The following is a 12,478-nucleotide window of genomic DNA, read 5'->3' on the forward strand; positions in this document are numbered from 1 at the left end:
TGTCATTATTGCACATTCTAAGGTAATTAGATCTGTTGGAAAGAATTGTTTTTAGTTGATTACAATCCCCACCACCCAAAACTGTTAATTACGTCTAAGATTTTCCTAATATGAAAATTTGTTTGTAAATACTATAGCTAGTCTGCATAACTGAGAAGTGGAAAATGAATATAACTTTAACTTAACTGGAGGGAAGAGCTTCTTGAATGAGTGTAATATGCAAATTATGTAAATTATAAGATGCCATGGATTTTTACTAAATTCCAATAATTTAAATTAACAGATGAAGGTATCCTGAAAAAATATCTTCCAACTTTGCTTGAGTAAAAGATTAGATTTATTTAAAATCAACATGTGAACTGTGGGTAAGAAGAGAAATCCTAAGCAGTGGCAACAGTGCTCATTCATGTGTCCAACCAGGGCTCCCCATTTTGGCCTACCCTGGCTACACTGTGGCTCATGGGGAGTGTGTGGAGGGCAGGCAATGTATCTACACAGAGCTGCTGCCATGGAGCCAGGAAGGACTCAGAGTATGGACTCCCGCTGATCTGCTGCCACTCGTGAACCCTGAGATCAGAACAGCTGAAGCTAGATGAGGAGGAGGATACCTGTGTACCACGGTATTGTGTTTATGAGTCCCTAGAAGTTCTAGACATTTTGCATCCTTTGTTTCATTTAATTTTCACAACAAACCTGTGAGAATCATTGGTAGCCTGATTTTACAGGTGAGATATCGGAGGCTCAGAGAAGTAACTTTCCAAATACAACTTTTTTTTTTGGTGAGGAAGATTGGCCCTGAGTTAACATCTGCTGCCAATCTTCCTCTTTATGCTTGAGGAAGATTGTCCCTGAGCTAATAGTTGTGCCAATCTTCCTCTATTTTGTATGTGGGATGTTGCCACAGCATGGCCTGATGAGCGGTGGGTAGGTCCATGCCCAGGATCCAAACCGCAAACCCCAGGGCACCGAAGCAGAGCATGTGAACCCAACCACTATGCCACCGGGATTGCCCTCCGAAAAAACAGTTTTTAATGAGTGAAGGAGAAAAACATGGAAAAAAGGAGAAAAAAACACAAGTCTAAAATAAGTCTGTTTACAAAGTTTAAGCACAGTGCATTAAATTTTAAGTTATTTTTCAATAGTAAAAAAATCCAGAAATACTCCCTAAAATATACAGATTTGTCTTAAAAAGACTTATACTAGTAAACAACAACTTTATTTCTTATCATAATCTATGCAAACAAGAAAACAATAGAACGGTATCTTTTAGAATCTTTAAAAAACTGTCAATGGAAAATTCTATACCAACCCAAAATATTCTTAAAAAATGAGGGCAAAATACAGAATTTTTCAGACAAACAAAACCTGAGAGAATATGTCACTGGTAGGTCTATGCTGCAAGACACATCAGAGCTGTTCTTCAGGAGGAAAGAAAAAACACTAGATGGAAATTTGGAGCTACTCAAAGACTGAAGAGTGCTGAAAACATATGAGTAACAACTAGGTTATTTTTTCCTCATTTTAAAATTTTCTTAACAGATTGTTTAAAGCAAAAGCAGTAAAAAAGTATTGCGGGGTTTATAATAAATACAGAAATAAAATGTATGCAGACAGCAGAAAGGATGGAAAGGGATAAGTGGAAATATTATATTGTAAGCTGCTTAAACATGAAGTGGTATAGTATTATTTGAAAGGAGAAGGTACACGTTGTAAACTCTAGTTCTTTTTTTTGAGGAAGATTAGCCCTGAGCTAACATCTGCCAATCCTCCTCTTTTTGCTGAGGAAGACTGGCCCTGAGCTAACATCCGTGCCCATCTTCCTCTACTTTATATGTGGGATGCCTACCACAGCATGGCTTGCCAAGTGGTGCAATGTACGCACCTGGGATTCGAACCAGTGAACCCCAGGCCGCCAAAGCAGAATGTGCTCACTTAACCGCTGCGCCACTGGGCTGACCCCTGTTGTAAACTCTAGAAAACAGGTTTTGCAACCTCAGCTCTCCTGATACTGTGGGTTGGTTAATTCTTTGTTGTGAGGGGCTCTCTTGTACACTGCAGGCTGTTTGGCAACATCCCTGGCCTCTACTAGATGCCCTCAAGTGGGAGAACTGAGAATGCCTCCAGATAGCGCCAAATGTCCCCTGGGGGGAGGACAAAATTGCCCCAGTTCAGAACCACTACACTAGACTGATTAAAGAAAATAAGAAGACACAATGACCAATATCAGAAATGAAAGAGGGAACATTACATCAAAAAATATTATGAACAACCCAACTTATGACAATAAATTCAATAACTTAGATGAAATAAACAAATTCCTTGAAATACACAATTAACAAAACAGACACAAGAACAAAGAGAAAATCTATATAGCCCTGTATCTATTAAAGAAATTGAATTCATACTAAAAATCTTTCCACAAAGAAAACCCTGCATCCAAACAGTCTCACTTGGTGAATTCTTTCAAACTTGAAAGAGAAAAATGATACAAATCTGTATTAGTTTCTTAGGGCTGCCATAAGTAAGTACTACGAACTGGGTGACTTACAGCAACAGAAATTTACTGTCTCACAGTTCTGGAGGCCAGAAGTTCAAACTCCAGGTGTGGCAGGGCTTTGCCCCCTCTGAAACCTGTAGGGTGACAATCCTTCCCCGCCTCTTCCTAGCTTCTGGTGGTTTGCCGGGAAACCTTGGTGCTGCCTGGTCTGCAGCTGCAGCACTTCACTCTTGGCCTTTGTTTGCCTCTGACATTCTCCTCTCACATGTCTGTGTCTCTTCTTATAAGGATACTAACAATATTAAGGTCCGCCCTAATTGAGTAGGACTTCATCTTATCTGCGGTGACTCTATTTCAAGCAAGGTCACATTCTGAGGTACTGTGGGTTAGGGTTTCAACCTATCTTTTGGGTGAACACAATTCAACCCACAACACAATTCCACACAAACTCTTTCAGAAAACAGAGAAGGAGGGAACACTTCCCAACTCATTTTGAGGTCAGCATTACCCTAAATAGCAAAATCAAAGAGTTCAAACTTTTGGAACTTAGTCTGTTTCATTCATAGTGACCATCAGGGTGGAGCAATGCCCATCCCTGAGGTCTGTGCTTTGGAGGAGGGGCGGGGCAGTGAACAGACAGAGATGGATGTATAGTTTTAAAATCTCCATAGAGACAGAGCCTACTGGAATTTACCTGAAAACTACTGGTTTAAGGGGAACATTCTACTCTGCTAAAAATGGAAAAATGACTTCAAATTAATACAAGTTAAAGGAAGATGCCTGCTTACATCTAGGTATTTGTTTAACTTAAAACCTTACTCTATATGAACTTTTATTATTGACAGTGATAAGCAAATGTAATGCTGAATTTTTTAACCAGTGTCCAAGCTCCACAGGGAAGGTAGTTCACTACACAGATCGAACAAAGCTCAAAGAAGAGAAACTGGCTGGGTGTTCCCACTCCTTCTCCATGAGATGAGATGGGCTTATCCTTATTCACTGATTTTGGCAGCAGCATGGGGAAGGAATAATCAATCCAAATTAGATTTTGGAGGAAGAAACTATGGGAACTAGTAAGAAGTGGAGACTGCCACTTTGTACACAGGAATAACCCCTACCACTGACAAAGGAGTACACTCTAACAACTTCTGACTGGAAGGGACTTTAACAGTAATATTGGAGGTATCTGAGACCCGGAGTACACACAGGTACCTAACAGTACAATGCATATAAGGTGACTTTAAAAAGTTTCTTCTTTCACAGTGCTTTGTCGACATTATCATCGCTAAGCATCCACCTAAGTTTCTCATATTACATAATGCAGTGCTAACAAACACCAAAAAAGAACAATAAAGTCAAAGGGTACACTGCAGTTTCATTTCCTCAAAAGCCAACAAAAATGATTAATTACATGCTGGCTCACCAACTCTTTAAAAAAAAAATCAAGACCAAACAGCAGAAGGATGATTTGTGGAAAACTTGCTCTCTAAAGCCTTCCGATAACTAAACCATTGAAAATCTAGACAGACTTATTCTATAATTTCCTTTTGTTTGACGTCGTTGGAAAGGGGGCAATGAGAAGGTCAAGCTATTTTTTCCAGAGTTTTATGAAAGGCTGCTGCTACATCCATTTAAAGAACATTTAGAGCATAACACTGTTCTTTTATTCTTCTTATTCCTCTTCTCCCAACTGTTATTTTATATCTTCTTAATATACAGGATATAAAAGAATTTTTTCATGAACAACATATACTCATGTGACTTGTCAAAAGTATATAAATAAAATTCTTTTTTACTCTTTAACGTAATGTTAACTAACGTTGGGTTATTAAGAGATTTCTATTCTGTTACTTCAGGAATTTATAATGCAAGGCTGACCTCAGGATACTACATACTGATGAGAAAAGGATTTTGTCCAATTCTAAATGATCTCATCTGACCACAGTAAGAGCACAATCAGCTGTTCTGTGGCTAGGCCCTACTGTTTCTACTAGAAACCTAACATCCCTTTCTCACATAAGCAAATGGGTTCAGACGACCAAAATGCAATTAATTTAATCTGGGGCAAGCTTTCCAAGCTTGCCTAAGGAGAAGAATGATCTGGGGTGTTTGTTAAAAGTACAGTTTCCCCAATCCTATCCTAATAATTCTGAAGTCTGGAACTCAATATTTTTTAACAAGAGTCCTACTTGGGTCTTAAGACCCAGCAAAATTAGAAACTAGTCTTAGATGTGCTAGCTGTGGTAGTCAGTTAGCAAAGACAGTTTTTAATTTATTTGTATTGTAATATGGCTGACATACAATAAACTGCACATAAAGTGTTTGATTTGATAAGTTCTAACACACGTATACACCTCTGAAACCACTGCCACAATCAAGATAATGAACATATCCATCACCTCCAAAAGATTCTTCCTGCTCTAATCCTCTTCTCCCAACCCTCCTCCCATCCCCCAGTAACCATTAATCTGCTGTCACTATAGATTAGTCTGCATTTTCTAGAGTTTTACAAAAATGAAATCATTCAAACCATACACTTTTTTGCCTAGCTTCTTTCAATGAGAATAATGATTCTGAGATTCGACGATGCAGCACGTATCAACAGTTCATCCCTTCTCGTTGTTGAATAGTAGTCCATTGTGTGAATACAACTGTTTGTTTATCCGTTTACTTGTTGATGGACATTTGGATTATTTCCAGGTTTAGCTATAAAAATAAAGCTGCTATGAACATCTGTATAAGGACATACTGATAAGGGCACAGGCTTTCATTTATCTGGGAGCAAAATGACTAGATATTGCATGTATATGTTTAACTTCTTAAGGGACTGCCAAACTGTTTTCTAAAGGGAATGTACCAGATTACATTCCCAACAGCAGTGTAAGAGAGCCATAGCTCCTCCATATCCTTGCAAACACTTCAGTCTTTTCAACTTTAGCCACACTAATGGGTGTGTAATGGTATTTCATTGTGGTTTTAGTTTGCATTTTCCTAATGACTAATGGTGTTGGATCATATTTCCATGTGCTTATTTACCACTTGTATATCTTCACTGGTGAAGTGCTGGTTCAAACATTTTGCTCATTTTTACATTGGGTTGCTTTTTTATTACTGAGTTTTGAGAGTTCTTTATATATTCTGCATATATGTCCTTTGTCAGATAGATAATCTGCAAATATTTTCTCTGAGTTTGACTTCTCTTTTCATTCTCTTACTACTGTATTTCAAGAGAACAAATTTTAAATTTTTATAAAATCTATTGATTTCATCTTTTATGGATCTCGATTTGGTGTCTTATCTAAGAAATCTTTGCTTAACATAAAGTCTCAAAGATTTTCATCTACGTTCTCTTCTAGAAGTTTTACAGTTTGAGATTTTACATTTAGGTCTGTGATCTATTTTGAGTTAATTTTTGTATATAGAGCAAAGTATGGATTGAAGTTCATTTTTTTTTGTAGCTGGATACCCAATTGGTCAAGGAGCATTTGTTTAAAAGAATCCTTTCTTCACTGAATTGCCTTTGCACTTTGTTGCACATTAGCTGTCCACACATAGGTGGGTCAATTTTCAGATACTCTATTTTGTTCCACTGGTCTGTCTGTCCACCTCAATGCCAACACCACACCGTCTTGGTTACCGTAACCTGAAATCAGACCTCCAACTTCTTTTCAAAGCTGTTTTGGCTATTCTAGGTCCTTTGCATTTTCATATGAATTTTAGAATCAATCTGTCAATTTCTACCAAGAAAATAAAAAGCCTTCAAAAATTTTCTCTAGAACCCGATCGAATCTACAGATCAACTTGGAGAGAATAAACATCTTAATATTGAGTTTTCTGACCAATGAACAAGGTATAGCTCTCCACTTATATAGGTCTCTAATTTCTACCAACAATGTTTTATAATTTTCATTGTACAGGCATTTCACATTTTTTGTCAGATTTATTCCTAAGAATTTCATATTTTTTGAAGCTTTTATGTTTTTAAAAAAATAGGAAAGAAGCTCCTCAATATTGGTTTTGACAATGATTTTTTGGACAGGATGCTAAAAGTACAAACAACAAAAGCAAAGATAAACAAAGGGGACTACATCAAACTCAAAAGCTTCTACACAGCAAAAAAAAAAACAATTAACAAATGAAAAGACAACCTACAGAATAGGAAAAAACTTTTGAAAACCATGTATCAGATAAGGGGTTAATATTCAAATTATACAAAGGACTCATACAACTTAATAACTAAAAGACAAACATTAAAAAATGGGCAGAAGAATTAAGTAGATATTTTTTTGAAGAGGACATCAAAATGGGCAACAGGTGCATGAAAAGATGCTCAATATTACTAATCATCAGGGAAATGCAAATCAAAACCACAATGAGATACCACCTCACACCTGTTAGAATGGCTATCATCTAGAAGACAAGAGACAAAAGATGCTGGTGAGGATGTGGAGAAAGTGAACCTTTATATACTGTGGTGGGAATGTAAATTGGTCTAACCACTATGGAAAACAATATGGAGGTTCCTCAAAAAATTACAAATAGATCTACTATACGATCCAGCAATTCCACTAGTGGGTATATACTCAAAGGAAATGAAAACAGTATTTCGAAAAGATATATGCAGTCCCATGTTTACTGCAACATTATTCACAATAGCCAAGATATAGAAACAACCTAAATGCCCATGAATGGATAAAAAAGATGTGGTATATTTACATAATGAAATATCATTCAGCCATGAGAAAGGAGGATATCCTGCCATTTGCAACAACATGGACAGATCTCGAGCATATTATGCTAAGTGAAATAAGTCAGACAAAGAAAGGTAGTACTGTATAATATCCCTTATATGTACAATCTAAAAAAAGTCGAACTAATAAAAAGCAGAAAGCAAAATGGTGGTTACCAGGGACTGCTGGGAGGGGAGGGAATAACACATGTTATTTAAGGGTACAAACTTGCAACAAGTAGTAAATAAGCCAGAGTAATCTAATACACAGTATAATGAATATAGACAATAATATTGTACTATTACATAATGTGATAACTATTGCTACAATGGTAATTAAATTACAATATATAAATGTTCAAAGTAACATGTTTATGCTTTAAATTTACACAATCTTATATGTCAAATACATTCAATAGTAAAAAAAACTACGAATGATTAAAAAACCCTTTAATTCTGATTTTTCATTATTAATGTATAGAAATACAATTGACTTTTGTACATTGATCTTGTATCCTATAATCTTTCTAAACTCATTTATTAGTTTAGTAGCAATTTTGTATAGCACATTGGATTTTCTTCATAGATGATCATGTCTGCAAATAAAGAGTTACTTTTTCCTATCCAATCTTTTCTTGCCTTTTATTTTCTTTTCTCACCTTAGTGCACTGGCTAGAACCTCAAGTACAATACTGAAGAGAAGTGATGAGAGTAGGCGTCCTTGTCTTGCTCCCGTTATAGGTAAAAGAATTTAGTCTTTCAGTATTATAATGTTAGCTATAGGATTTTTTGTAGATGCCCTCTATCAGATTGAGGAAATTCTTTTCTATTCCTGGACTGCTGGGAATTTTTGTTAGAAATAAATTTTGGACTTTTTGCTAATGCTTTTTCTGCATCTGTTGAGATTATCATATAATTTTTTTTTTAGTGTGTTAATATAGTAAATTGTACTGCTTGCTTTTCAAAGGTAAAACAAACTTGTATGCTTGGGATAAAGCCTCTGTGGTCATATGATTATTTTTTAAATCTATTTTTGGATTCTATTTGCTAAAGTTTTGTTTAGAATTTTTGCTTCTATGACCACGAGGGATAGTGATCTGTAGTTTTCTTTTCGTCTGATCTTTGTCTGGTGTTGTTTCAAGGTAATGCTGACCTCATAGAATGAATTAGAAAGTATGCTCTCCTTAATTTTCTGAAAGAGACTGTGTAGAATTTGTATTATTTCTTCCTTAAATGTTTGGAGGTACTCACCAGTGCCCTAGAGTTCACTTGGGACCTGGAGTTTTCTTTGTTGGGTAGATTTTTAACTAATTTTTCAATTTCTTTAATAGATCTACATAGGGCTATTCAGATTATCTACTTCTTGAGTGAGCTTTGAAAGTTCTAATCTTCCAAAGAAATTGTCCGTTTCACCTAAGGGTCTGAATTTATTGGGAAAAAGTTGTTCAAAATATTCTCTTATTACTTAATATCTGTGAGATTCTGTAACGATATCATCTCTCTAGTTCATTATATTGTTAATTGGCAACTTCTTTTTTCCTGATTAGTCTGGTGAGAGATTTATCCTTAAAAATATTCTCAAAGAGTTAAGCACTGGTTTCACTGATTTTCTCTGTTTTTCTGTTTCAAATTTCACTGACTTTCATCTAATCTTTATACTTCCTCTCATCTCCTTGGGGTTTAATGTTTTTTTTTCCTAGTTTCTTAAGGTGAAAACTACAGTCACTAATTTGAGACTTTTCTTCTTTTCTAATATTGATGTTTAATAGTATATATGTCCCCCTTGAACAGCATCCCCCAAATTTTGAAAGGTTGCTTTTTTCATTCAATTCTAAATACCTTATAATTTCCCTTTTGATTTTTTCTTTGACACATGGGTTATTTGGGAGTGTATTATTTACTTTCTAAACATTTGGAGATTTTCTAAATTCCTATTTTTGATTTCTAATTTAATTCCATTGTGTTCACAAAACCCTACTTTGTATGAATTAAATCCTTTTAAATTCATTGACTTGTTTTATGGCCCAGAGTATGGTTTATCTTTGTAGATATTCCACGTGCACTGGAAAAGAATATGCATTCTACTGCTGGGTGGAGTGTTCTATAGCTGTCAATTAGATCAGGTTGGTTGATACTGTCATTCAAATCTATATCCTTACTGATTTTCTATCTATTTTATCATTCTATCTATTTTAACACTTATTGAGAGAGGGGCATTGAAATCTGCTCAATTATCTTTCAAAGAGATTTAAATAACAAGAAAAAAATCTTACATATTTACCCGTGTAGTTACCTCTTCTGGTGCTCTGTTCCTTTATATAGATCCATAGTTCCATCTGGTCTCACTGATTCCTAAAGGACTTCCTTTAACATATCTTGTAGTGTGGTTCTGCTGGTGATGAATTCTTTCAGCTTCTGTATTTTTGGAAAAGTCTTTATTTCTCCTTCATTTTTGAAAGGTATTTTCGCTGGGTACAGAATTCCATGCTCACTGTGTTTTCTCGCAGTACTTTAAAGATGCTTCACTGTCTTCTCCCTTGCGTTGCTTCCATTGAGAAATTTGCTGCCATCCTTTTCTTGGTTCCTCTGTATATTAACATGTTTTTTTCTGGCTGCTTTTAAGATTTTTCTCTTCATCACTAGTATTGGGGAAATTGATTACAATGTGCTCTGGTTTAATTGCTTCATGCTTCCTGTGTTTGGGGTTTGTTGACTTATTAGATCTGTGGGTTTATAGTTTTTACCAAATTTGGAAACATTTCAGTCATTTTTTCATTATTCTTTCTACCCTGCCCTGTCCCACTCCATGCCTTTCGGGACCCCAATTACACATATATTCAGCAACCTGAAGCTGTCCTATGTCTCAGCAAGAGAGCTTTCTTCAGGAATTTTCTGTATCTTCTCTCTCCTTCTATCTCTTGCTTTACTCTCATCTCAGAAGAGAGGTATACTTCCACCTGTGCCAAGGTTATACCTTTAGCTGGACTCCTGAGCCCATTCACCCACATCTCTTGGACCTCTCCTCCAATAGTAACCACACATCCAATCTTTCTCCTCATTGCTTCCCTGGCCTAAAAACCAAACCAAACAAACCCAACAAAACGAAACACAAAAACAACAAAATAAAGCCTCTCTTGATCCTGCCATCCCATCAAGCTGTGATCCTTTCACTCCTCTTCACAGCCAAACTTCTTTAAAGTGTCATCTACATATTGCCCCCTCCCACCTCCCTCAGAGCCCTTGACAATCACATCTATCTTTAACGATTTACTAAATCTGCTTGTTCAAATGCCCCCAATGACTTCCTAATTCTTTCTGATCACTAGCAGGTATGTTTATAGACTAGAATCTCCTTGAAACTATGCCCTTCCTTGGCTTCTAAGACACAGCATTCTCTGGATTCTCTTTTTACCTTTCTGTTTTAATTCTTTGTTCATCTTTCTTTTCTCACTAACTAAAAATAAACATTCCTTATATTCTTCCCTTGGCTTTCTTTTCCCTATATATTCACTACCTCTGGGATCAAATGCTCCTGTTCATTGAATCAGCATTTTTATGAAGCTGATGTCCAATTTCTAATATCCTGCTTCTATTTCTTCCCAGAATTACAGACTAACATTCCTATCAGTATCTTGAACTCAACATGCCCCATAACAAATTAATCATGTTTTCCCCTAAAACAGATAGTCTACCTGTCTTCCTCAGTTGTGTTGCATCTTCACAGTGAACTAGGATTTACTGCAACAGTAGAACTAAAGAAAAGTAAGGATCAAAGATTTCACTGAAGTCTTCAGAAAGACGGGGCGTGGGTAGAAAGGCAGAGTAGACATCTAAGCAATATGTCTAATAGTGAAGAGGGGGCTCAGGCCACAAACATCACTTACATCACCTACTCATAAATAACAACTGTGGTCAAGAGAAGAGATGGAATCTGTGAGATGAGTCTGAGGGAGTGAAACCAGGAGAAATCTGAGGATTCAGCATGGAAACAGAAAGGAGAAGAGGACAGTGTGAGACCACTCAGGAGACTTTTACACAGTCTAGTACACAGCTTTCCAGGGATAAGATTAACACTGCTGGCTGTGACTGTTCTTAAAATAAATGACTCAAAAGGCATATATATATCAACTTCAATTCTGCGAGTATGGAACACCTCCTTTAGGAAAATAAGTAAGGCAGAGGTTCCGCTGCCTATTTTTGGAAGAATGACTTGTGCATAAAAATATAAGGCAGCATGTGATAGGTGGCATTAGGTAGACACAAGATTTTCTGGGGATCCAAAGAAAACCAAATCAAAGGGCATAAAAGTATCTGGTATGTTTGGACTCAGCAGGAATTCTAGATTGGCTGAAATGCAGAATATAAGGAAATGTATAGTGGAAAATATGAAGCTTAGAAGGGAAGATAAGGTAAGAAACAGAATGCTCTGAAAACCAGGGTAAGGAGTTTGGATCCCTCTTTATCAACTCCTTTTAATTAAAATTTCACTCTGAAGATCAAAATATCAGAGAAGAATACTCCTAGCAGTGGAAGCCTGAGTGCACTCAACTTATTAACATTAACTAATCAGTGTTCATGAGTTTTCAAAACTGACACTCCACTGTGCACAAAGTACAGGCTTTATTGTATATACCCATTCCTAAATATCCAATTTTTGAAGCTTTTATTATTCTATGAATTTAAATTTTTCAGACATTTCCTAGGCCTTCTCAATAATCATAACTGAAATATACATCTATTAAGATTCTGTTACTTAAAAAAAGCTTTACTATTTAAATTTTAGGATCCAATTCATAAATTTATATGTGATCCTTAAAGGGGTACTTTTAACAATTCTTCAAGGTTAGCTATTACCTAAAAATCTTAAAACTCCTCCAGATTTATCACTGGAAAACATTTTTTATTCCAGCTAAACAAATGTAACCAGATGTACCATGACTGTATATAAAATGCAATGACTGCCATCAGGTATCAAATTTAGTAGGTGTTGCTAACTCAACTTCAAAAATCAGCAATCTTTAGGCAGAGAATGTTACACATGACTAAAGAGAACACTTCTCCTATGAATCTGTCCTAGGGTCTGTGATTGGAAAGAGAGAAGAGCCAATACTGGATGTCTACCAGGCCATCACACATATCTGTTTCTCTATGGCTCTTTCCTCTACTGTACCAGATGCTTACACATCGCTCCATCAGAACATGGGCTATTTGAAAGGAATGTTACATACAATGATTAGGACAGGGGTGGGGAA

General features: G+C 36.2%; 1 protein-coding gene across 1 annotated transcript in view; it reads right to left on the reverse strand.

The window, feature by feature from the left end:
• The window catches only part of RYK (receptor like tyrosine kinase), a 138,341-nt gene that overhangs the window by 2,718 nt on the left and 123,145 nt on the right, over nt 1-12,478 (reverse strand). The gene's annotated exons all lie outside the window — the stretch shown is intronic.

This window comes from Equus quagga, chromosome 1, assembly GCF_021613505.1.
Source record: "Equus quagga isolate Etosha38 chromosome 1, UCLA_HA_Equagga_1.0, whole genome shotgun sequence".
Taxonomy (NCBI): domain Eukaryota; kingdom Metazoa; phylum Chordata; class Mammalia; order Perissodactyla; family Equidae; genus Equus; species Equus quagga.